The sequence below is a fragment of the Camelus bactrianus genome, chromosome 8, assembly GCF_048773025.1.
Source record: "Camelus bactrianus isolate YW-2024 breed Bactrian camel chromosome 8, ASM4877302v1, whole genome shotgun sequence".
Taxonomy (NCBI): domain Eukaryota; kingdom Metazoa; phylum Chordata; class Mammalia; order Artiodactyla; family Camelidae; genus Camelus; species Camelus bactrianus.
In genome coordinates, this window is record NC_133546.1 from 77,505,403 (window position 1) to 77,532,613 (window position 27,211).

General features: G+C 39.1%; 2 long non-coding RNA genes and 2 other non-coding genes across 6 annotated transcripts; 1 reads left to right on the forward strand and 3 right to left on the reverse strand.

The window, feature by feature from the left end:
- The first annotated feature begins 214 nt into the window (after window positions 1–214).
- On the forward strand, window positions 215–23,908 carry LOC141578395 (uncharacterized). 3 transcript variants are annotated; one of them, XR_012508781.1, is made up of 5 exons: window positions 215–5,254; window positions 5,350–5,473; window positions 14,162–14,312; window positions 17,599–17,678; window positions 21,052–23,908. It is a non-coding gene; the product is annotated as an uncharacterized LOC141578395 (long non-coding RNA). The 3 variants fall into 3 exon arrangements; XR_012508779.1 differs by having other exon boundaries at window positions 215–5,473; XR_012508780.1 differs by lacking the exon at window positions 17,599–17,678 and having other exon boundaries at window positions 215–5,473.
- On the reverse strand, window positions 14,159–14,320 carry LOC123618740 (U1 spliceosomal RNA). Its single transcript, XR_006727210.2, has one exon. It is a non-coding gene; the product is annotated as a U1 spliceosomal RNA (small nuclear RNA).
- LOC123618741 (small nucleolar RNA SNORA73 family) lies at window positions 22,044–22,247 on the reverse strand. Its single transcript, XR_006727211.1, has one exon. It is a non-coding gene; the product is annotated as a small nucleolar RNA SNORA73 family (small nucleolar RNA).
- Window positions 23,909–23,945: 37 nt separating the features above from the next.
- On the reverse strand, window positions 23,946–26,312 carry LOC141578488 (uncharacterized). Its single transcript, XR_012508874.1, has 2 exons — window positions 26,077–26,312; window positions 23,946–24,752 (listed from the first exon to the last, which is right to left on the reverse strand). It is a non-coding gene; the product is annotated as an uncharacterized LOC141578488 (long non-coding RNA).
- Between the last annotated feature and the right edge of the window lie 899 nt (window positions 26,313–27,211).

Consider the following 27,211-nt stretch of genomic DNA (forward strand, 5'->3'; position numbering starts at 1 on the left):
CTGAAGTTGGCCTCAACTTAAAATGCAGTCCCCTTGGGCCGGAACGCTGTCTCAGTCCTGGCCCTCGTTTCCTTCTGCCCTAAGTCAAACCACAGTCATCTTTGCCAGCGGTTTACCTTGGCACCTGCGCCCTGCGGTCCCCGTCACCAAATGTTTCTGTGGTCCTACCGCTGTCGGGTGACAACCCCTGGGGTGCCACGGCCCTTGGCCGGGACAGAGCGAGCACCGGTCGCGGGGCTCGTTCCAGCGGGGAGGACTTACTGCAGCAAACATCCTATAGAGGATGGGAGAGTATCTCGTGATGCAGATAAAGCCCTCTGCTCGCCACAGTCTATTTTGGTCACGCCTTCGTACTACGTACGCGGGCAACAGCATTGGCTCAATCGTGGCATTTCGAAATCACATGCATCCTTTGTACTGCTGCTCACTTGATGCGTTGTCACGGATAATGAAAGGTTAGGGAGCATTTTAAAAATTAGGAATCTTCGGTTTTTGTCAAGGACTGATGTAATTTTTTGCGTCAAAGCTAAAGCTTTCCTTTTTGTTCATTTTCAGAACTGTCCCACTATCTTCGTAATTTAGGCCCTTAAGAAGTAAAAGCCTTATCACAATTGTTCTGTGTTACACAAGGGCAACTCTGTCATTTATAATCTGAAAACTCTTTCTTCTCCGCTTTCTGGAAGGAGTAAACAGGAGTTTTACCTGCTTTGAAGAACTCGATTTTCTGCTAACACTGAGGCCCTTTGTTTGCTGTTTTCACTAAGCAGTGGATTGGAGAGGGCTTTAGGGATCAAATTGTTTTCTTGGTCAGCAGCATCTTAGGATTTGTCAGAACTTATACTAAAGAGACTGTGCTTGCATACTTACTCAACTTTCTTATAAACGTATACTCTAAACAAAGTAAGTGCTTTCAAAAGGAATTGGGTTAGGCAGGCTTTTGCAGGAACAAAAGTCACATCACCTTCGTTTTAAATAAATTGCTTGCCAAGGAAACTTTTGAATCCCACCTAAATCAAGGGAAACTAAAGAACTTGAGAAATACATAATGTCCCTTCACAAACTATAAAGGAGTAAAGATTTGAAGTTTTTAAGTCCTAAAAATATAGGAGGATTAAAAAAATAATCTTGGGGTGAGAGAGGCCTTCTTAACTAGATCAGAGAACTCAAGTCACAAAGAAAAAGACAGATTTCATTATATAAAAATTAAAATCCTTGATATGGCAAAAGACATTTGACAAAGTTAAAATACCTAATGGCCCATTGGGAGAGAATATTGGCGATGTAACACGGGCAGAATTAACACCATAATATATAAAAGGCTTGACCCACGTACACAATATTGTAGTTAGAAAACACATATACAATCAGCAACTCTCACCCAAAGATGGTCAGCACAGTGAGCTGGGGGCAAAGTGAAAGTTTTTTTCACCCAGTGGCTTTTCAAAAAATGAATTTGGTGGGACAAGATACAAATTCAGCTAATAGTTAGCAGAGCTAATTCAGTATGAGCCAGTTTTCTTGTAGAACTTGTGATACGAGTTGTGAGCCTTGTGAGCCGGATCCTGTAATTAGCAACGGCAGCGCTGACATGAAGTATCCAGTCAGCTGTTGCTCATCAAGCTGGAAAAGCTGGGCTCAAACTCACAAGAGGCCTAACAGCTTCGGGCCGGGGGTGGGGGGCTGTTATTAGCTTCTCAGATGAGGAACTAGCTTGTTTCTACTTTGAAAGAACATAGTTCAAGGATAAAAAACTAGATAAAGCTTTTGCTATTGAAGAAAAAGGACACACTTTAAACAAGGTTTAAGTGTGGTCTCGCTGACCAGCTCACTGAATTCTCTCAGAGTAGTTATGGGCCTGGCACTCTGGCAGCTGCCATGTTTATATGTGTCCCGTGCTATTGTGGTTCACTGCTATGCTGAGCGTGTCTGCTCTCCTGAGCCCAATAGTTTTAAGCTGCTGATTCTCAGAGAACAGTAGTCCAACCCATCATTGGTTAGGAGAATCCTGTTGTCGGAGGACTCACTTAACCTCTATAGATTTGCACTTGGAGCATCAGAACCCATACTTACGGAAGTAGAGGTTCTCCAGACTGAGCTAGCAGGCTTGCAAATAGTGGTCCAGACATCCAGAGGTAAGAGAAAACCTCTGAAAGGCAATGCTCCAGAAGAAGCCCTAAGATTGAAGACTTCTTATCCAGCTAAACAAAATGCCCTGGTAGGAGTTACTTTTCTCAGCAGAACATGTGTCCTTGAGCTCATGGTAGGCAGGACTTTCCATCAGCATATTCAAAATGCCAAAGCCAACAGTTGGGAGATAAAGAAGACTATAAAAGAATCACAAGGAAAATCCTTATGGAAGATGAAACACTGCGGAAGACTGCTTCTGAAAAGAGTCTGTCTGGATCAGCAAACCCTGAAGATGAAGATGCAGAGAAATCTCTACAGGATGGCAGATCTAGTAAACTTTGAATGATTCCATTTATACCAGACATAAAAAGAATGGAGGGTTTCAGTCCTTTCTCTCTCCTCAGATTTATTAAGATTATAAATGGTAGGTTGAGGGAGTCTGAAAAATTTTTTAATAAAGTAACAGTATTGCCACTGCAATGATGGAAAGATCAAAAGTGACAATACCAACCCAGAAAAAAAATACTAGATTACAAGGTATAATGATGTGCCAAGTATACTTAGTAGAGACAAGTACCCCAGTAGGCATCTGGATACTAGTGCAGAGGGCAATCTAAGTATATCCCCATACTTAAAAGGTGCCCTAAAAATTCAGGGATACACAGCTTGTATCAACACTGTAAGTTTGTTTTCCTTTTGTTGTTACAGAACAGCCTATTTTATTTTATATCTAAAATGAATCTTTTTATGTGGTTTGTAAAAAAAAGGTTAAAAATGTAGAGTATACTTAAATTATACTTAAATACATAATTTTTGGTGTGTGAATGTTGTTTAAAACTGAAGTATGTTCTATGTTAAAAAGTGACTTCATTTTCTTCCTCTAAGTTACTGATTTAAAGATTCATCAAGTCTTTTAAAAAATCTATATTTTTGTGTATTATTACTTTTAAATTGACACAAAATTGACATATAACATTATATTAGCTTCAGGTGTATGACAATGATATAATATTTGTGTATTTTACAAAATAATCACAATAAATGTAGCTAACATCTCTTTCCATATATAAGTACAGGTTTTTTTCTTGTGATGAGATCAAGTCTTCTTTTTAGGAAGTTTGATGAATAACAAAAACCAAATAGCAGTGCTGCATGATTATTTCTGTGCGAATTTTTAACACAGAAATCTCCAAAAAGCAATTAAGCTTGTCACAAGAAGCCTTTCAGGGTCAAAGTCCATAGGCCAGTCCCTGAACTTGGACTATTGTGTTTTGACCCTGTCAGACATCCAGGTGGGTGCTGAAGATGTAAATATCTTTAGATAAATGAATCCTACTGGATCAGAATTAAACATTTTATTATTAAGTTGTCAAACTCAGTCATTAGAGGTAATGTTTTCTCTGTAAAACTGCTTTAAGGCAATTTCAAAAAACCTTTTAAAATTATCTATTTTAAGAAACAATTCTCTTTAGTAAATCTCTAATGTGTTCATTTTCTGTCCCTTTACCTTTCATGTCTAATTTTAATCAATTTGAATACAAACCCCAAAATTGCATAGGTAAGTCTTCAAATTAGATGAAACTGTGTTTTCACATTAGAAACCCTGCCATTTAATATAGTGACTGTTCTGTGGAGGTTCTGTGCACATATTAAGATGTGACAGACATATTAGTAAAAATATTTCTATTTGCATAGTGAAAGGAACTGTCTCACTATTCTGTTTGGGACAGAATAAAGGGTTTATTATGAACCTATAATAATTGGTAATATTTTCATAGCATACCATTACTATGACTGATTCACATTACTGGGTACCAGGAGGACTCTAGTTTTAGAAAATTCTTATTTTTAGTGAACTTGGAAAATTTTCTTTCTCTGTTCTAAAGTCTGAATAAAAATCACTTGGGAATTAGAAATCAGGAGGGCCACAGTCTTTATTTAATTGCATAAAACAATTATGCCACAGGCTGAAGTGAGGCAAAAATAGCTCTGGAAAGAAGAATTTAATCTGGCTGGAGCAACGGAGTGGAGTATAAATAAATTTTAAAGGTTTGTTATGCATGCTATGGCAAAGCTGTCATTTGACAGGTTTAATTTACAGAGTTGGCATTTAGACTGCAGATAATCCAGGCCAACACTGACCCAAGCAGCATCACTGGGGTAAGCCTTACATAAGGAGGCATGTTCTTGAACAGTGTACAGCAAACATAACATTTAACAGAAAAACTATAGTAGGCATGCCTTTTTCCTACTCTATCACAATTTGTTTTTAGCTGTTAACAAACATTGCTATTTTAGTGTATTTCTGTAGCTCATTTCATTACCAGAAGATACTGAATAAGAAAAAAGGAGCATAGAAGCATTTCAAAATTTCTTCTACTTAAGATAGTATCATATCATGCATTTCTGGCGGCCTCTGACATAATAATGCACTCAGGAGATACTCAGTATCTGTTCAGATATGACCAGATTAATTTCCCTCCTGAAATCCTTTGGGGGCATCCTGTTTGCAGTCTTCCTCAGTTTTCTTTGCAGGCTTCTCTTGGTTTTTCAGTCCTTTTAATGATGGTACTCACTGGGGTTTGTCAGAGGGCTGCCTGGCCCTGCTCCGCAGGCTCCCTGGGCTTTTCTCTCACTCCCATAGCTGGGGCTACCCACCCTCCCTCCCTCCTCTACACCTGTTAAATGCCTAGCCTTTGCCAGGCACTCTGCTATCTTATGATGAACAACATAAACATTGTTCCTGCTGCCAGTGGAATTTATATACAGATGAGGAAAGAGAAAATAACAAGTAACTAAGCGAAGAATAGAATTATAAGTTGTAATATGCTCTTTGAAGGAGGTAAACAGAATAGCTGGGGCAGTGACTTTAGACAGGGAAGGCAGGCAGTGTCTCCCAGGAGACCTGGACCTAAATGGTAAGAATGAATCACAGAAAGAGGAGGAGGAGAGAGAGATTCTTGGTGGAGGAAATGACAGGACAGATACCCCAGGTGGAAGGAGCTTGGTTGTGCTCATGGAAATGAAAGACTGGAGGGGCTGTAGCAAAGTAAGAAAAGAGGAGAAAGGCAGGAGTCAGCCTGGAGACCTGGCAGGGACTGGGTCACGCAGAGCCTTCCAGGCCATGGTAAGTATTGGACTTTATTTTAAGGACAATGAGCAACAGCTGCCTAAAAGGAAATTTCTGTTTTAAGAAAATCATTTTTTTCCTATTCTTTGTAGAATGGTGAAGAGAGCCCTAGAGTGGAATTGGTGTGATGGGGTGAAAGACTTGAGGTTTCCTGCCTTGCTAAATGGTGGACAGTGAAAGTGTTGACTATGGCGAGGATGGCAGAAACGAAGAGAAGTGAGTAGATCAAAGATAGTGAAATAGCTTTGAGACAATTTGAATCACAACGTGCCCTATAGCTTCCAATGTCCAAAAAACATATAAGGCCATTATTATAAGCTTATTTTATGCCATGGGGCTGAATTTTATAGGCACCCTGACAGAAAGTTACATAATTCACATGACCATTTTCATCAGCAAAGTGTTTGTAAGGAATAAACCAGAAACATAAAAGAAATAAAGGTCCTCAAATTATTCTTGGAGAGGAATTATTTCTGATGATTTCAGGAATAGAGTGGGAATGCCTAAAAATTGTATACTTAAGTTTCCACAGAACAGTCAAAACTCCTGATAGGTAACTATAATAGTAAGAAAGGCTAAAATTTATTGTGCTCTTAACTGTTTTTCAATCTGTGCTACACACATTTGTATTTTTTTCTTCAACTTACTAGAAAACTCAGACTCTGAGATAGAAGTTGGTTAAAAAAAATCAACACGTAGTAGGTGATATCACTTGAGATACTAACATATGAAGTATCTACACAATGGCATATTTTTCAGATATTAAAAGTAGCCTTTAATGACTTTAACATAGAGGAAATACTCTGTAATATTAAATGAAAAAAGGATATAAATTATATAATTGGTATAATTACAACCATGTAAAAATGTAAGTTAAAAGCAGAAAGAAATAAACCAAAATGTCAATGATGTTATAACTGATATTTAAGCTCTTTGTATCACTGGGTGATGTGATGAAAAAATTTTTTTCTTTACCAATTTCTATATTTTCTGATTTCTTTCCAAAAATGCTACCCTTATTATTGGGAGTGGGGAATATCAAGTGATGATCAAATGAATTAAGTCATATCAAATATTCTTAATATTTTCAGAATTTCAGGGAATATTTTCAGAAAATGAATGTCTAGGAATGTTATTTACATGGAAGAAAATTGAAACATTTAATCGTAGGATGACTATTTAGAAGTAGAGGAAGGAGTATTTATGTGGCATTTAGAAACTGGGAGTTAGAATTTGTCCAAGAGGTCGTTCTGATAGATCTGCAGCCTTATAATCTCAGCAGCAGAGATGAAGGCACTAGGTTATTCTAACCTAACTCCAGCTGTCAAAACATGACAACCATCTTGTTCTGAGTCCATGTTTCCAGAGAATTAATCCTATTATAATTTGCTTTTAATGTGAATTTATTTGCCATCATATGTGTAAATATAATGCCCAGCCAGTGAGAAGTTCCCTGAGAACTTGAAATAAAAGCTAATAAGGTTGTCTTTAGAGAATTAAACCAGAAACTGCCACAGTGAAGGTGTTTATATACCATATCTGTGGTTATAAGCCAAAAGATTGCCTATAAATGTATGACATTTGGAAATATCTCAAACTTGAGTCAGCGTGACTTTGGTATAATCTAAGAGAAGTCAAACTAGAATGTGATTGTAAACTGATATTAAATCGATTTTATTGTATCTGCCTGGAGGAAGACTGAGAATGGAAGGAAGATGATACTGGGTACATACATAGAGGAGTAAAGCCTAGAGATTTGAGGGTTATCAGTGTTGATCCAGCACTGCCCAGGGAAGAGTCGTTGACTCTATACAGTGAGCATGCTTGTTATTGTAGAGGTATATCATTATAGAATGGTATTCACATCAATTGATATTTATCGATTGCTTATTATGCATTAGATACTGTATTAAGTACTGTATTAATCCTTTTATAAACCTCTCTAGATTGATATACCCATTATAAAGATCAGGACACAGAGTCTCAAAGTTTGTCACACTTTGTGACAAACTTTGTGTGATGTGGCTGGGATTCAAATCCCAGTGGCTTGACAAGAGTCTCTGCCTTCATTCCTCTGCTAAATTACTCTCCTTGCCTTGGAACATCCCTTAAGGTTATTTACTTTCTTATGCTCTAGTTCTTGCCCAATAAACTTTTAATGGGTTATTGGGAGTCCCCCAATTCTAATCCTGGAAAGGATTTACTCCAAAGTCCTTGCATTTCAGCTTATATGTTATCTTCTATGAGTTTAGTAAAAGTGAATCACCAAATATGATTATGTAATAAATTACTGGGACTCCATCCTCCCTTCTCATTCTCATGAATATTTCAAGAGAAACTGCGCCCTAGGCCAATGATACTCCAAGTGTAGTCCATGAACCAGCGCCACCCTACAAGCTGTTACTGGTCTGTGAAGAGATAAATAGAAACTGAGGCCAAGCCTTTAACAAACTTTTAGAGCAGCTTGATAGGGTAACTTTATGTCTATTGAATTGAATTTTATAAATTAGGCTTGTATTTGTAAAATTTCACTTTCAAGTAATTCACTTTGATTAAGAAATACTGCTGAAAACTATGGAAATTGGTTATTATACTATGAAAAGAATGGCTAAGGATACATTCTTTAGTCTTTTGTGCAAGAGGCCACTCCATGATCTTTTATAATATTATTTCTATTATTTCCTAGTCTGTCCTTCCTGGGTTGCTGTCGTCAGGAGGAAAGAAATCATTCATAACTGCTTCTTAGCTTCCTTTAATAAGCTTTAATTAAGAACTATGATTGTGGTTTTACAAATAAATGAACATGTTTTTGTTGATTTATTGGTATGTGCCTGTCAGGACAATCTCCATAGTGTTAAAAAGGAAACTGAAAATGTTATTTACAATATCAGATGACCTCCAGGAAAAGAATATCTACGACAAGCTTATAGACTAACTGAATGCTCCCTCACTCCCCATAAAGCTTTCCAAGGCAGAGGCCATGTCCTGTTAATTTCCCTGTGCCTAACACAGCGCTTGGCACATAGCAGGTATTTAATGAACAACCAGCACATTTTGTGGTATTATTGTTTAATGCTTGACTTAAGGATGTGTGGAGGACAGTGCTGGTGTTTGGTAGGACACAGAACCCAAGAAATAGGATCTAGCAGCAGACAATGAGATTAGAAGGTGAAATCAAGAAAGTCAGGGTGATAACAGGCTGGCTTATCTTGAACAGTATCAAGGCCAGATTGTTTACTCTCTTTTGGGGTCTGTTGTTGCTATATTTGAGTATTTTTCCTAAAAGACCACTAATAACTCACTTTTACATTACTGCTTAGAATAATCTTACTTTTTATTCCTTGAAATGAATAACAAGACCAAAGAACTGATAAGTAGTATCAGTGACCCAGAAATGAATTATTGATCTAGTACAGATTCACCGACAGTGATAGTGACATGCTGATCTCTTTGGCAGAGGCTTTGCACAGAGAATTCTAGACTTAACTTCCCCTCTGGCATCACCCTCCCTTCTGTGCACTATCAGGCAGACAGAAGCCAGGCCCTGAGAAAATACCAGACAGGGCAAACCTAAAGCAAGTGTATTATAATACTTCTAAATAGTTATATTTTACAAGTGTGAGTAGGCTTTTAGATTCGCAAAAATGTGAACTTGAAGACTGGATTAACTTTTTGAAAATGTAAGGAGAAATTTTCCTTTGCCTTTATTTTGTTTGTTGCACCAAAGAAATGCTAATTAAAGTTTAATTGATTCCACATATGAGTGATATCATATGGTATTTTTCTTTCTCTTTCTGGCTATTTAAAACAATGCACAGTATATTCATTGCTATTCATAATATTTCCAACTTTGTTCACTTTAAAAATCTTGTAAAAATTCAAGTTCACATACCTCCATTAAAACATGTGTTTTCTTCTCCATCAGGGATATTTATATATACTCATAATTTCTGTGAACAGAAATTGCTATTTGTCTAACATAGATCATTGTAATGTCATGTACATTTATGATGCTATTTCTATAAATAAAATAATGGTCACTTCATTTAAAAAAAAAGTTTAATTGAGAAGAGAATGGCATGTGTTCTGTTAACTGGTGGGTAATCTCTACCTACACTGAAGTTGCTGACCAGTCAATGGTAATGATAGTTACTTAAGAACAGATTTTACAGTATTTTTAATAGTTTTCCTTCAATTAAATCCTTTTTGAGAGGGGGGAATCCCCACCAGTGGTTGCTGTACATATAGGGCTTAATTCAGGATGGCAAACATCTTGTTGTGACCTATTTAGTGTTTTATCCTGCATCTGTGCACCAAATTTATGATCATGGAATCATTAAAAATGAACCTTCAAGGTTTTTAGTTATTTTTTTATTCTTGGACCCCTTGCTTCTATGTAATAGTTTTTCATTTTTAAGGAGATTTTGTCTTTTCAAAGCACTCTATCTACATGGCCCAGTCTCTCTGTCTGCCATGGTTATTGTATAAGGACACTGCAAATTGTAAGAACACTGTGTGCCTTTTTGGAACAGCTGAGATTCAGAAGCTGTTAGAATGATGAGAGGCAGCAAATGCAGTAAGGGGTTGGAGGATGGAGTTTTTCCAAACATGAGAAGATGAAGGAATTTTAGAGCCATGTAAAGATAGAGCTGGAAAGGCCTGGAAGATCATTTATTATACCTCAGGGAACAGAGCCCTGGAGAGGATAAGTGACTCACAGAAAGTGGCAAATTCTCCTAGCCAAGGGGAAGTCCTCCTTACAGGACCATAACTTGCCTTTCCATGCAATTTAACTCCCAGGTGATTTCCTTTATATTATCTGATTGCATCTCTTGCCAACTCTAACAAGGCATTGGGTGGAGAATTGGCTCCTCCATCTTCCATAAGGAGAGGCTGAAACACACTTATGACCGAACTAGTCAAAAATTGAAAACTGCTCCCAGACTGATTGTTCTTTTCATGAAATCAGGATCCATGGGTTCCTTAAATAAATGCTCAGATCTCCTGAGGTTCTGGCTCCCCCAGAGGCACCTGCAGTGATTCTGATTCACAAGTTGGGGTCTGTGAATGCTAAAAGCTCCCAGGTGCTGCTGCTTCAGTCATCAGCTAGGCAGGGTGAAAACATGCCTTTGATGGTCTGTCATGCAGAAAGACAAAACCATCTACCCACATTGCCTCTTTAAACATGATTCTCCTTGTAGGGGTCTGACGAAAGTTTCTGTGAGCATTTACTATGCACGGGCACTGGTCTAAGAGGTGAGGTTCCCACTGTGAAAAATGATGCTAGCGTCAAAAGTGACCCACGTGTAAACAGTTACAGTACAGCATGATAAAATGTATAATCAATGTTTTCTGTTGAGTGCTATGGGAACCCTGAGGCAAGATCCCTAATTCTGCCTGAGGGGTTGGAACGTGAGAGTGGAAATATAGAGTCTTCCTACAGAGGGACTAGAGTCTGGAAGAGAGAGTATGGGAACTTCTGGTCCCAAGTTTTGGCCCAAATACTCCCAGTGTGATGTTAATTGGATGCAAAACAAAACAAAAAACATGAATCCTTTTCATATTGGTTGAAATTTTCCAGAAGGATGAGAAGCTTGACAATACAGAAAAATTCTACTGTAATGAAGGGTACTTGGAGACAAAAAAAAGACTGCAGACTGAATTATAACTAAATACACTTCTGCTGAGAATTCCAAAGGTTTTTTAAATGCTTTTGCTGAGAGGAGTCTACCATCAGTGAATTTGAATATTCATGCTTCCAAGCTATTCAGCCATATGTAAATCAATGAAGTTAGAACAGTTCCTCACACCATACACAAAAATAAACTCAAAATGGCTCAAAGACTTAAACATAAGGCAGACACCATAAATCTCCTAGAAGAGTGCACAGGCAAAATATTCTCTGACATAAATCATAGCAGTGTTTTCCTGGGTCAGTCTCCCAAAGCAATAGAAATAAAAGCAGAAATAAACAAATGGGGATCTAATCAAACTTATAAGCTTTTGCACAGCAAAGGAAACGTAAACGAAACACAAAGACAACCTACAGATTGGGAGAAAATATTTGCAAATGATGCAACTGACAAGGACTTAATTTCCAGAATACACAAACAGCTCATATAACTCAATAACAGAAACAAACAAACAACCCATTCCAAAATAGGGTGGAAGACCTAAATAGACATTTCTCCAAAGAATCGTACAGATGGCGAATAGGGACATGAAAATATGCTCTACATCACTAATTATAGAGAAATGCAAATCAAAACTACAATGAGGTATAACCTCACACCAGTCAGAATGGCCATAATTAAGAAGTCCACAAACAACAAATGCTGTAGAGGGGGTGGAGCAAAGGGAACCCTCCTACATTGTTGGTGGGAATGTAATTTGATGTAGCCACTATGGAAAACAGTATGGAGATTCCTCAAAAAACTAAAAATAGACTTAGCATTTGATTCAGCAATTCTACTCTTGGGCACATATCCAGAGGAAATTCTAATCTGAAAAGATGCATACACCCCAATGTTCATAGCAGCACTACATACAATAGCTAAGACACAGAAGCAACCTAAATGTTCACTGATAGGTGATTGGATAAAAAAGATGTAGTATATACATACAATGGCATACTACTCAGCCATAAAAAGAATGAAATAATGTCATTTGCAGCAACATAGGTGGACCTAGATATTATCATACTAAGGGAAGGAAGTCAGAGAAAGACAAATACTGTATGATAGCACTTATATGTGGAATCTAAAAAGAAAAATGATACAAATGAATGTATTTACAAAACAGAAACAGACAGACATAGAAAACAAATTTATGGTTACCAAAGGGGAAAGGAAGGGGAGGGATAAATTAGGAGTTTGGAATTAGTAGATACAAACTACTGTATATAAAATATAAAACAACAAGGTCCTAATGTACAGCACAGGGAACTACATTCAAAACTTTGTAATAATCTAAATGAAAAAGAATGTGAAAAAGGATATATATATTATATATTTAGCTGTATAACTAAATCACTATGCTGTATACCAGAAAGTAACACAACAATATAAATCAACTGTACACTTTGATAAAAAGCTATATAAAAATTATATGAATATTTGTGCTTCCAGTGTTTCTTAAAAAATTTTTTAAATCACTGAATTACCAAAAAAAAAAAAAAAGTATAGTTTATGTCTATGGAAATTTCTAGATTGATAGCTAGGAATTTCCAGCGGTGTTTATAAGTTTCTTAAAATAATGCCAACTGATATGACTTCACTAACTTTGATGCCTTGCTATTCTTTCTTATTTTCTGCTTTAAACAACTGTAACCATTATTTTTAAATAATCTGAGTCAAATTAATTAATTGCACCCCATTTCAAGTACACTCTCAAACTGGGCAGTAGTTTCATTTAGCTGTTCACACCATAATTTCCTCTTCCTTTTCCCTCTCCTACAACCCCTGTATGAATTTTAAATCATGCTTTTGATCTTTCTTGCTGTTATATACAAAGACGTCAAATTCCAATTCCCCTGATTTAATCAGAGAGAATGCGTGAACAATTCTTCACCAGTGAACTGTACATTCCTTACCTGTGATGCCTGAGTTGAGGGGCACTGAGTTCTAAACATGTGCTAAAGCTGAAGAAAGTCTAGTTACACTGTGGCATTAAAGTCGCTGTACTACATGACAGGATTCCAAGCTGGCCCTGGTTAACCTGACTTAGCCAATGAGAATTCTATACTTAGGCCACCGTGTAATTGGTTATTTCTAAGAAGAAGGCAAATTGACCTTTGGCTTTCACTATTGAGCATGAAGACCAAAACTGTTTTCACACACCACCATTCAATTACCATGCAGATTCTATTCAGAATTGAATAACCAAGGGTGCCTTTTAAAATAAAAGCTTTGATATCTTCAAGCATTCCACTCATTAAGCCTTACAACAGGATTACTGGGGACTTATTTGATTAAGCAGGTAATCAAGATCAAGTATGTATAATTAGATTCCCAGAGCAAAAATACCAGGTTATTAAAAAAAATTACGGTTCACCTTTCCAATGCCAGATTGGTTTTTTTAATTATAAAAAAATACTGATTTTTAAACTTATCAGTGACCAGACGTTACATTATATAATATATGCCTTATTGGACGTGGCTTCAATCTTTAATAAAATAATCCTTTGATAACCAAATATAAATTTTGTGGCCATACTTCCCCCAATTATCTGGGATAGGTCTGATGTCAAATATTTGTTTTACAGATATTTGGGCTGTAAAATGTAATCACCTGTGTAATCTGGAGATAAAAGATCCAGATTACTTTTTTTTTTTTTCAGATTACTTCTTAACAGACTGAAACTTTTTTAAATAGAAAAATTATGCACACAGTTCTAAAAATCAAATCCTAGAGATATGTTCAAAAGCAAACTCCCCGTTCACTTCTGCACCCCAAATCTCACTCCCTGGAGGGAAAGAACCATATTGACAATTTCTAAGGCCTGCGAAGCCCGACTTCCCACCCTTTCACACACGGGTTGGTGAGGTCTACTCACCCTCTTTCCGGCCTGCTCGCCTGGTCATGCGATGAAAGGTCCTCTCTGGTAGCTTCCCTCTCAGGTTGCCAAGTGGATCACCCAAGCCTCTCTCCACTCCTTTTATATTCTTGAGGGAGTAGGTAAACCATTCTTCCCAGATTAGATTATCGCAAACCTTTCTTCCCAGATTAGATTATCATAAACCTTTCTTCCCAGATTAGGTTATCTCCACAGGATCTTTTTTCACAGCTCTTTTGATAGCATTCTAGGGAGTGGCCCCCTAAGACCTTTGTTTTGAATCCATTCTGTAGATTCAAAAAGCAATCATTGTAGGTTACCTACACGTGGTCCCTATTTTTTTTTTTTAGGGGAAGCGCAAACACAGTCCCCCACTACCACAAATACACAGTTGAGTCTTCCGCATTTTTGGAAATCACAGGGCTCAGAACACCTGGAGTGCAATGGATGAGCGTCTCCCTGGGAAAACCATCTTCATGATCATCGTATCTCCCCTGCCAGGTAAGTATTGGTCCCTATCTTTTTTAATAGTTAAGTAAAACAAAAAAATCAGCTTTATTAAGGGATAAATAAAAATTGCATATATTTAAGATGTACCATTTGATGTTGCTTATTTTTTAATTAAAAAAATTTTATATTTGAGTATAGTTGATTTATAACATATTAGTTTCAGAGGTACAACATAGTGATTCCAAATTGTTATAGATTATGCTTCACTTAAAGTTATTAGAAAATAATGACTACATTTCCCTGAGCTGTACAATATGGCCTAGTAGCTTACTTATTTTATACACAGTAGTTTGTACCTCTTAACTCCTACCCCTACCGTGCCCCTCCCCCCTTCCTTCTCCCCACTGGTAATCACTAGTTTGTTTTCAATATTTGTGCGTCCGTTTCTGTTTTATTACATTAATTTATTTGTTTTATTTCTTAGATTCCACATGCAAGTAATAACATAGGGTATTTGTCTTTCTTTGTTTAACTTACTCCACTTAGCATATTCTCCAGGTCATCCTTACTGTGGCTTTGATTTGCATTTCCCTAATGACTAATGTTGAGCATTACCAATTGGACAACACATTGCCTCTGACTTCCATCACAATCTTCAAATATGGCACCTTTTATAGGTGAAATTTCTTAGGGATGGATACTCAGGAGCTAAGTTGCAGGGGCCATAGTGTATATTTGTATTGGTTTGATCAAGAAACTCTAGATTGTTTTCTAGAAAGCTCCATCACTGCACCACCAGTAGGCATGAACATTCTCATATCCCTGTATCCCTCCAGCATCAAACCCTCCAATACTTGGCATTACTCAACTTCCTAAGTTTTGCCCATCAAATGGATATAAAATGTTATTTCATGCTTTTAAAAAATAATTGTATACTTTTTTTTTTAGATTTCCTGTTTCTTAATGATTTTCTGTAGTTCTCTGCAAACCATAAAGAATAACAATTAGATATGAAGGATATTGATTACTCCTAGGGTTGAAGTTGGAAGAGGAATGGAATAGGAAAGATGTACAGGGGCTTTCAACTGCACTGTAATGTTTAATTTCTTAGGTTAGGGGTAGGTTACATATATTTATTTACTTAATCTTTATCTCTTTATAAAGCTTATGTGGTATGTAACTTTAAATAAATTCTGCATGCTGGAATCAACTCAGTATTCTAAATCAGTGCTTCTCAAAGTGTGGTGCCCAGAGCAGAACCATCAACATCACCAAAGAACTTGTTTGAAATGCAAAATCGAATTGCTTTCCAGACCTCTGGCCTCAGAAACTCTGGGAGTGGGGCCCAGCAATCTGTGTTTTAACAAGCCTTCCAGGTGACTTTGGGGCAGCTAATGTTTTTGAATTATTGTTGTAGGGAAAAACTAAAGGACATTTTGATGCTTTCTTAAAAATGAGAAATTCCCCAACTATTCTTTTCCATTTTTATTTTTTTTCCATGCCAATTCTTTGTATCTGCAGTATTTTATATGTCTGGACCAAATTTCAAAATCTTATTATTTGATATAATGAGATAGCATAAATAACTGGGATATATAACTACGTCACTGTCTTCAACTGAAAGTTAATCTAATCTATCCAGTTATCTGTCAATGGACATTTAGGTTGTTTCCATGTCTTGGCTATTGTATGTAGTGCTGCTCTGAACATTGGGGTGCATGTATCTTTTTGAATTAAAATTCCCTCTGAATATATGCCCAAGAGTGGGATTGCTGAATCATATCATAAGTCTATTTTTAGCTTTTTGAGGACTCTCCATACTGTTTTCCATACTGGCTACACCAAACTACATTCCCACCAACAGTGTAGGAGGGTTCCCTTTTCTCCACACCCTCTCCAGCATTTACCATTTGTGGATTTTTGAATAATGGCCATTCTGACTGGTATGAGGTGATACCTCATTGTAGTTTTGATTTGCATTTCTCTGATAATTAGTGATACTGAGCATTTTTCTTTGTGCTTATTGGCCATTTGTAGGTCTTCTTTGGAGAACTGCTTGTTTAGGTCTTCTGCCCATTTTTGGATTGGGTTGTTTGTTTTTTTTTTATTAACAGTTGTATGAGTTGTTTATATATTCTGGAAATTAAGCCCTTGTCAGTCTCATCATTTGCAAATATTCTCTCCCATTTCATATGTTGTCCTTTTGTATTGTTTATGGTTTCCTTTGCATAAGGTTGTGTTTGATTAGGTTTATTTTTGCTTTTTTTTCTATTGCCTCAGTAGACTGTCCTAGGGGAACATTGCTAAGATGTATGTCAGATAATGTTTTGCCTATGTTTTCTTCTAAGATATTTATTGTGTCTTGTCTTATGTTTAAGTCTTTAAGCTATTTTGGATGCAAAACCTAAATGTCCATTGACAGATGACTGATAAATAAGTTGTGATATATTTATACAATGGAATACTACTCAACATAAAAAATAATAAAATAATGCCATTTGTAGTAACATGGATAGACTTGGAGGTTGTCGTTTGAAGTGAAGTAAGCCAAAAAGAGAAAGAAAAATACCATATGCTATCACTTATATGTGGAATCTAAAGAAAAGACAAATGAACTTATTTTCAGAACAGAAACAGACTCACAGACATAGAAAACAAATTTATGGTTATGGTGGGGGGAGGGGTGGGAAGGGATAAATTGGGAGTTTGAGATTTGCAGGCATATATACAGTAGGTAAACAGCAAATTTGTACTTCATAGCAGAGGGAACTATATTCAATATCTTGTCATATCCCATAATGAAAAAGTTTATGAAAATGAATATATGTATGTATATGAATGGCTGAACTATTATGCTGTACACCAGAAATTGACACAACATTGGAAACAAACTTCAATTAAAAAAAAAGATTAAAAAAGGGAAGGTAATCTAATCTAATTTCTATCTAGTTTCTTTTAAATTAGAAAATCCTACATTCATCTTTTACAATTCAATCACTAAATTAGACTCAATTTTTGCATGTTTATCTTTCTTATGAAGAATGGAAATCCCTTTAACAATGTCTGCTAAACTTTCAGTACAACTACTTGAAGTCTTGGCGCTAGAGAAACTAACGGCAGAACAGTCCTGCATTTCTGTCTCTCTCTCGACGCCAGCTCACCAGGGAAACCTGGGAAACAGAGTCTCTTGAACAACCTGCTGGTACACACCCCATCTCATATTCCAGAAAACCTTTAATGCTGATGATTGGGTATAATCTGCTGAGCTAAGTGCCTAGAAATTTGCATGTATATTTAACATCAGCAAATTTTTTAAAGTTTCCCCAATATTTTGCAGAACAATTTCAGAGAGAACTTTGTGTCTGACTCATCTCCATTTGGCTGTACAAGGGTAGCTTCAGGTAAACTCTGATGCAGGTGAGATTTGTCTGTGACACCATACCTGCTTTTTGTGGTTTTAAACCCTTGTCTGGGCCTGCCTGTTATTCTGATGGGGGACTCTCCTGCCCTTCCCTTCACTAGAGCCCTGTCCCTTTCTCCGTATTCTCTGCTGTTGGGAGTCCTCACTGTGCCCCACGGGTCAGGATGGTCATCCCCTTCCTTATTTCCACACAGATGAAAATTAACTCCAGGGTCCCTTCCTTCAGAGTCTGGCTCTAGTGACACAGTTGTTAATGGATTTAAACAGAATTAATCAGTCCTGACTCTACTCAGCTTGTAGTTTTCACACTTCTTTTAAGAAAACCTTTCATTGAAAAAGAAGTAAAACAAGCCAGTTCAAGACATAATTAATCCTGCTGCAGGAGGGTTAAGTTTGGAGCTCAGCCAGTTGGCTCCTTCTCTCGGAGGAAGAGGGGCTCTCCAAGGAAGTGACTCTCTATCCAACATTGGAAGCATCTGAGGAGTGTTGAAAGCCATACTGATGCCAAGGCCCTGTCCGCAGAGGTTCTGGTTTAATTGGCCCAGGACTTGGCCTGGGCATTGGCGGTGAGTGCTGAACGCTCCTAGGTGTTGCTCACTTGGTTCTCCGCCTGTATGAGGCATCAGACCCTCCTGGAGGGCTTGGTTAACATTTGACTGCTGGGCCCTGCACAGAGTTTCTGGTTCAGTGGGTCTGGGATCCGGCCTGATAATTTGCATTTCTAACAAATTCCCCGGGAAGCTGAGGCTGCTGGCCCAGGGGTCACACTTTGAGAACCACTGCTCGAGTGAGAATTTGAAAACCTCTGTGTTAGGAGAACTTTGATCTACCCAGGAAACACTGTCACACCCTTCCTTTAAAAAATACTTTTAAATTTAGAATTATGAACATTATTCTCCTTAATTCGTTCCATGTTATTATCATCATTAGTCCATGAAAACTTCTCTCATTTTAAATTTTTAAAACTTTTTAGCTTACTGCTCAACTGCTACTCCCATCCCCTCCTCCCCCACCAAAGGTACTCCCTCTAACTCATTTGATGTGTGGCCTTTTTGTAATTATGTTGAAATACCTTTAAAAAAAATAATCCCACCTGAAGCAGTTAACACTAGTCCTGAGAGTTTAGTCACAGAGAGTTTGCTCAGAGGAGAATTTTAAATATGGAATGCTTTGGGGAAACTTCGAGTTACAAAAAGGGCCTGTACTTCTAAGATTTTATATACTCAAACCTTAAGTCTATTATTTTTGTTAAAGAAGTAATATTTTGAAGCCCTACCTAATAAATCAAGGTGGATTTCTTTGTAGTGATACTTTTCTATGGAGTAGAACGTTTCTTAGAGTGTTAGTCATGCTGATAACTCACAGCTGACATATAAGTCATTCCTAGATTATCTTTAAAATTGCATAAAATCATGTAGATAAAATATAAATGGGGCTTTATTTCCCATGGGGCTCCTGGGTTTGGATGTTTTCTAGATGTTTAGATGTCTTCTCTCTCAGTGAAGCTAATGAGATATCCTTAAATCTTTATGATTGGCTTTCAAATACCAGCAAAGTTAAAAAAAAAAATGACCTGAGCCAAAAATAAACATAGATTTTGATTTTTAACTAGTCATAATGTTCTAGAAGGCTGTCAGGTTTCTGATCCTTTGATACTTGTGGGGCACAGTCCTTGTGACTGACTCATCAAAGCTACTCCAACTGTGTCTGTGATGCTGCTCTGAGTATCACACTTATTTTTATAAATATTTCTCTATTTGTATTAATATTCTGTGTATATCATAATATTACCCTTAGAGAAATCCTAATGACACAGATAATTGACAAATGTCACTAATTTTTGTTATGGAATAAGTGAAATTTATTTACTACTTAGTTAAGGAAGAAAATGCATATTATTGTTGTGTTTTTAATCCTTCCAAATTCTCTTTCACCCACAGATACCATGCCCTATGCATAGATCTTATTGCATATAGTACTTGGTGCAATGTTATGCATAAATGTTTTACAAGTACTGGTTGACTTGACTTCAACAGACTCCAATTTTAGGCCCCCATGTCACTGCTTTGACATTCCTTCCACTAAGAAAAAAAATATGATAGATAGAAATCTATCAGATACAGAAGCTCTGTAGTCAGATACCCATAGGAAATCATTTTCTCCTGAGTTAGAGCAAAGGCCCTTGATCTAGGAGAGCTCGCACGGCACCAGATGGGAAAGTAGTTTCCCATGGGTAGTGGGAAAATATTATTTTCTGTTTCGTTTCACTCACACTGTTGCTAAACCACTTCCAAAATGAAGCATTAAAAAAAATGTAATTGCTATACTTACTGAAGTGTGTTCAATTTGTGATGGGTGGTGATTTCTGCATTTAAAAAAATGTTTGTTAAGGAATTTGCTACATTTTGTTTGTGTAGTTAAAAAAATCCTAAGTGTACTTTGCCACACATTTCTTAATACAATTGCTCATCAGACTTTTTATTTGACTTCTTTTCCAGTTTTGCAAGGTCATTTAGAATTCTAATCCTATCTTCCAAAGTGATAAGCACTTATTCCAATTTGCTATTGTCTGTAAATTTAATAATCATGTGCTACAGTCCATCAACCATACGACTGATGAAAATGGTAAACAGCCTTGTATTCAAGATGAAGCAATGAATGCTCTAGTTTGGTAGGAACTGTTTCTTGCACGTTAGTATGGTTCTCCAACCAAACTATTTTTCAGATAGCTGTATATTAGCCTTTATTTTCTCAAGTAATCAATGTATGTAATATGAAATTAGAATGTTATTAATGCCAAGATATATTTATTTTATTGTTTTCTTTTAATCTATCAAGTATTTTAAAGCAGAAAATGAATGCCTATAGAGTTTGATGCCCCTGTCAGGTCAGTAGTTCTTCAAAGATGGGGTCTGGTGATATATCTGTGTTTACCCCTCCTTCCTCATGCCATGGGTTATAGACTAGCATCAGGAATGCAATACATTAACAAATTGCTAACTAACCAAAAAATAGATTTCATTTGATCATCATAACAAGAAAATCTCCATTGTGCACTATCTTATTTTTTTCCAGACAATATGTTTGGATAGCTTGTTCCCAAATAGAATGCAACATTATGGGACCTGAACACTGATTTAACATATTCGTCTGATTTTGTAAAATTTATACCAATGGACTATTTTAGCTCTGGTCAGTTAGGACTGATTTTTGTTTCATTGCCTAACTTCTCCTCCAACACACTTCCCCTTCAGTTGGGTGATGTGCCTAGATACAATTTTGAGATCCAATAAGGGGCAGTGTATAGGGAACATTTTTGTTTGGGTTTAATGGCATATTTACCTGGTTTGCAATTACTCTCACGTACAGTTAGCTGCCCTGGTGGAAAAATGGCTTTCAGAAATAGTCCCAACATCCATTGTGCTGTGCCAACCCATGCAGAGGATGTATGAAGCCATGAGCAGAGCCTGGTGCTGGCAGTGTGTGAGTAGTGGAGATTCAACATTTGAGAGGTATGGATCCAGAAGCTAGACTGTGTAAAATTCTTCTGAATGTTTTGGCCATATTGGGAAAAAAAAAAACCCTAATAGAGTTCTACCTAAATCTGATAATATTCCTGAAAATTTGTAGGCCATCACTGATAAGAAATTGGGATGCTAAAGGAGTTTTTGAAATTATCAATAATGAAAACAATGTCAAGTTATACATGCTAGAGGAAATAATTATATTTCTTTTTTTAATACCATCTTTATTTATGAGTACATTAGAAACTGACACAGATCTCTTTAACAGGAGACTTAGGTTCTCATGGGCATCTACCCTCCACTCACCGTTAGAAAATGCCACTTCAGAATGGCAAAAAAGGCTAAGTAATAACTTAGAGTTATTATGACAAGTTTCCAACTTATAGGAAACCTGGAAGGGTCTCTGGGCCTCCCAGGTCAAGACTGTACTGTCCTTTTAACAGACCTGCCCACACTCCTGTGTCATCTGGAATTCCTTAAAAATTTCAGTGGGCCCCCAGGCAACAGAATATTCAATCACTCCGCTGGTTTTTAAGGTGCAATTCTAGGGTTAAACACTGCACCCAAACATTTTCAAGCTGTCCAGACTTATCTTCCAAAAATAGTGTATTACTCACTTTACCAACTCTCCCTGCCAAATAAAGGACCCAAAGCATTAGTGTTAACTGCAAAATTAGTGAGGCTCGTCTTCTCTCCCCAAATCAAGTTATCCCCAATCCCCAGAGAACGCTGTAAAACAAGGCAGGTATGGGCTTAATCTCTACCGTAGCAAAACTGATTAAAGCAAATTTTCCCTTGACTTCAGATCAACCCAGATCCAGACAGGTTGCTCTAGAGAGCTGATTCCTGCATAGTCTTTCTCCCCGGTCATTGTCCACAGGACTCTGAGAAGCTGTAAGAGCATGCAGGCTCAGACTCAAGGCCCGGCTTCATCTCCAACGTTGTGGAAAAGGACTGTTCATCAAGGGGCAGAGCCCTGTGCTTCCCTACGCCACCTGGACAGAGCCCGGGGAGAGTGACCTCCCGGGGTATCCACGTTGGTCGCTATAGTTGAGAACTAACTTCACCCAGTTGATGGCTGCTTCGGAGAGATATCTATAAGGGAGTGGATTCAAAACATCTGGAGTGTCAACAAAAATCCCAGCCCAAGACCGATAAGCAGACCCATATTAGTCATTTGAATTTTCAGCCAGGTCTCCAAAGAAACATCTAGAAACCCCAACAGGCGATGAGCTTGCTGCTAAAGAAATAGGGAATGCGCAGTTGTTATAGCAATTAAAGCTCCTATATTTAATCCGATCATCTGGAATTGGAATAGCAACCTCAAAAGATGAAACAATAACAGAATTAAAGCATCCATTTCGAAACCACATAAACTCTTTCAAACAAAACCAGGAACAAAGTGCCCTGCAATGCAACTCCACTGAGGACGCCCACGCGCCCCCCCCAGGAGGCAGCATCGTACTCCGCGCAGCAGGCAGTCAGGAGGGCGGGCGCCGCGCATTCAGCGTGTGGGCGCCGAGGGTGCCGGCCCTGCCCGCCTGGCAGTTTCGGCCCCAGCGCACCTTGGTGACCAGGCCCCGAGGCCCACACCCGACCCAGCCGCGTTTTGCTAGTAAATGTAGTTACCACGGTCGCGGAAGATGCAGTCATTCTGAATAGGAGCTTCCCACGGAACAGGCTGGTTGGCGCCCCCGGGTACCCGGCCTAGAGTTACCGCCACGCAGGCGGTCAGGAAGACTTCCCCAGCACCCGTCAGCCGGGGCAGTGGTCTTCCCCGGAAAGCTCTTTCTGTTTTTCTTTATTAACTATTATACAATTACCACATGAAGAGGCAATCAAAGAGAATGTGTCCAAAAAAAAAGTCGAAAAAGTTATGAAGGGATGAATCAGGAAGCAAATTAATTAAAATGTCATGTTTTCTTTTTTGAATTTTATGATGTCTATGGCATTTTGCAGCTTTTTTTTTGACCCCCTCCATCCCAGGACGCTGCCCTCCCCTCGCAACCCCAGCCTCCCCCTCAAGGACCTCCCCCCGCCCTCCGCCTGAGGACTCCTCTCCACTTACCCCCAGGACCCCTTTCCTCCTAGGACACCACCCTCCCTTATAAAGACCTCCCCTTCCCCCAAGGACCCCGTCCCTCCGCCCCTCCCAGGACGCTGCCCTCCCCTCCATACCCTGGCCTCCCCTCAAAGACCCCCGGCCCTCTGCCCAAGGACCCTCCTTCCTTCCCCTCCCTCCCAGGACCCCCTCCCTCCCCGGCCGACACCCTCACCTGTAAAGACCCCTGACCTTCCCCCAAGGACCCCCTCCCTCCTAGGAACCCGCCCTCCCCTCGATCCCTCCCCGCATTCCTCTGCCAGATCCTCCTCTCCGCTCAAGCCCCCATCCCTTCTCTCAAGGCCCTGCTCTCAAGGCCTTGCTCTCCTCCTTGGCCCTGCCTTTGTCCCTCCGCTGTACTCTGTCCCGGCCTCTCTCCTAGCTCCGCTCCTTGTATCTACCTCAGCTCTTTATTCTGCTCCGCCTCTGCCTCGGTCCCACTTCTCTCTGTTCACCCCTTCTTGCTCTGGCCGCACATCTCCTCTCCCAGCCCCTTACCTTCTTCCCTCTACCTCAGGGCTGACCCCGCTTCTCCTTTACCTCAGTCCCACTCCTTGCGCCCCTCTCCTCATTTTGCAGCTTTTTAAAATTTATAATTTGTTTTTACATTCTAAATAAATAATCATTTTCTTAATAAGTTTGTATTTTAAAAAATTGTTTTACTTAAAGAGAACCCCCAGGTTGTGCAAGTTCCAGGTTTCACAAAGCCTGTGCTTAACCTCGGATCCCACCCACTCCCCAGTGTGTAGCAGTGATGTAGTGACCCCTGGTCTTTGCTCCAATCCAGTGTTAGTCTTACAATATGGCCATCTTATGTATCAAATATTATAGAGAAGAAAAGTAGATATTAATTATGATTTTTTTGAAACCAGAAAACCTGGTACCTGTTGAAAGTATCTGAATTACCTGTAAAGTTGCTAACAAATATTTTTATAAAAACATGTTCACTATAAGTCTCTGTGGAGGGTGCCATCAAAGGCATATATGAATTCTATTTTTCAGAGACCTTGACAGGAACAGAAAATATATGCAGTGTGCTCTGCTACCTGTACTGTGCCCCCTCCATGTGGCTAGTGTGCTTGAATTTTGTGGGCCAGTAAGAATGTCAGTGGGGACTGGGTCACCCAGGACTGAGTAGGTGGGTGGTCACCTACTCATCTTTAAAAAGATGGGAAGGAGCTGGGGGCACAGAGAAGCTACAATTACCTCTCTGCTGCCTGCCTTCCTCCTCCCAGAGCTATGCTCCTGACTGGGGTGAAGGGGCAGTGGGGCGCCTCCAAGAGCCCATTGAGTTCCTTTCATGAACACACAGAGGCTTGTCTAAGTCCAGTAGAAGTCTGGTTCGGTGGCCTGACCATGACACTTGTCTTCAGGGTCATAGCAGATGGTCGGGCACTGCTGGTGAGTCACCCCTCTCAGGTGGTTCCTGGCACTGAAGTGAGGCTCTGCAGAGGAAGAAGCGTGATCTGTCAGGTGATTTCATCAGGGCATCACCACTGCCTGAGTGCTGACTTCCCCAGAGGCCATCTAATGTGTGTGAAATGAGCCCTTGTCAAATTCCAGGAATATCACTGTCTCATTATGTGACCTTCGACAAGGTCACTTAAATTCTCAGAGCCTTGTTTCCTTGGTTAAAATGGAAAGTGGTTCCACAGAGTTGGCATGAAAATTTGAACAGTTAATGTATGGAAAGTGTTAATGCAGATCTAGACAAATGAAATTATTTTATAACACTGTGGATATAGTATAAGACATGTAGATACTATTTATAGCCTCTACATTTGCAAGAGAACTTGAGATATTTACAACAGTGGAGGAGAAAGGAACAACTGAAAAAAACTAGATGACATTCTAGTGTCATTTATTCACTCAACAAACACACACTGGTCACTATCCTGTGCAAGGTCTATGAGGCACTGTGGGGCTTGACTTTAAAGAATTTACAATCTAGGAGGGAACACTGGATATATACCAGCGATTCAGAAGGTAACATTTGCTGGGTGTAAAATGTGTGCATAAAGTAACCGCTATGGCAGTTCAAACCAGAATAATCCTGAGGAAAGTTTACTAAAGAGGGAAGGCGGTAGAGGCCGGTCCCAGCATGTGTTGAGTTCCTAGTGTGTGCACTGCTCCAGGTGTCTGTACGCTCAGTGGGACTCCAGACAGAGGAAACTGCCCCCACAGGGGTAGGGAGGCAAAGTCCATATACAAGGTGTGGCAGGGAACAGCCAGCTCAGAAGGAAGCAGGCCCCAATAAAGATGATTTTTTGTTTTTCCTTTTTAAAAAATTTTATTTTATCTTTTTATTTTGGGGGGAGGTAATTAGGTTTATTAATTTATTTTAACGGAGGTACTGGGGATCAAACCCAGGACCTCGTGGTTGCTGAGCACACACACTCTACTGCTGAGCTACACCCTCCCCCCTCAACAAAGATGATTGATTTGAGAGTGGAGAGTTGTCCAGATACAGCATGATGGACGGCTTCAAATTTAAGGTCAAGGTTTGGTCTCTGCCTGGTGGATAATGCAAGTGATGCTTCCTATGGAAGCCCTTAAGAAGAATACAAGTCTTTTTTGAGCAAAATTTGTGTTCTCCTCACAAGGCTCACCAGTGAGCCAGTCTTACATGTTAGCTCTGAATGCAGGACAGATTGTGTAAGCAAGTTTCACGTGTGGTAACAATTTCAACTTTGTCCTGTGCTCATCTGGAAATTTCTTAAGGCAATGAAATGTGTCAGTTGAAGCTCTTGGTACCCGTTTTTTACTTACTGGTCCCAAAAGAGGAGTTTAAACAATTGCGAGTGACCCCTTGGCTAGGGGATGTTGTCTTAATCCTCCAAGACACTAGAACTCAAACTTTACCATTTTGTCAGGGACCTAGTCAGGACAAAAGAAACCACAATTATTTAAAGAGACAATTTTTTATATAGGGAATTGGAGACAGAGGTATTGGAGAACTGAAAAGGAACAAAGCCAACACAGAAAGAGTAACTGCAGGAAGCAGTTATCACCACTAGGCCTGGGGGCGGGTGGACGTGTGGGGGGTTGGGAGGGGTGGGTGCACAGGGTAAAGGTCAGGTTGTTGGGAATTAGAAGCTTGGAGGGGGAATCCAGACCTCTGGATTGAGGAGGCTGCCCCTAGGGGGCTGGGACCCCAGGAACTCAGAGGAGAGCCTGGGGGATCGGGGCCCCAGATTTCAGCAGGTGCTGTTGCTCTGACAGGGCTCCCTAGGGCTGCTTCTATGAGATGGGGACAAAGTGGAAACTGAAACCACGTGCTGCAGAAACAACCGGAACTGCTGGGATGAAGAACTGCAGCGGGGAGATGCCGAGAGGAACAGCAAACAAACCGGAAGGAGGGCAGCCTGTCTCCTTCCTCCTCATTTCCGTTCCCTCCCTAGTGCCCCTTATTAGTAAGAACATAACAGGGAGCAGGATGGCAAAGAAGAAACGTGGTCATGGAGAGCCAGCCTCAGCCTCATGATCCTGAGAGGTTATTAGTAATCAGCACCTCATGTATCTGATTCACCAGGATAACTTACTTACATTTGAGAGTCTTGAGATCCATACCTGAAATTCTGATTCAGAAGAGTCAGAGTGTGGTCCAGAAGTCCTCATTTCTGGAAAGGAATCTTGAACAGTCTGATTCAGGGGGTCTTCAAACCACACTTTCAGAAATGCTGCTTTAGGTTTTCTAAGCTAAATCCATGAATCAAGTTAGAACAAGAGATTGTAAAATGCTCCACCTTAGTAATTTGGTTTTCTGAGAAAATTATGCTTGTTAATTAATTTTGCTTCCTTAATTTTTTTTTCCATTTTAAGAAATGCTAATATGAAGAATGCCTCTGTAGTATCTACAAAAACTACAATTGAAAGTTCTGTCCATTACGATGCTCAACATCTG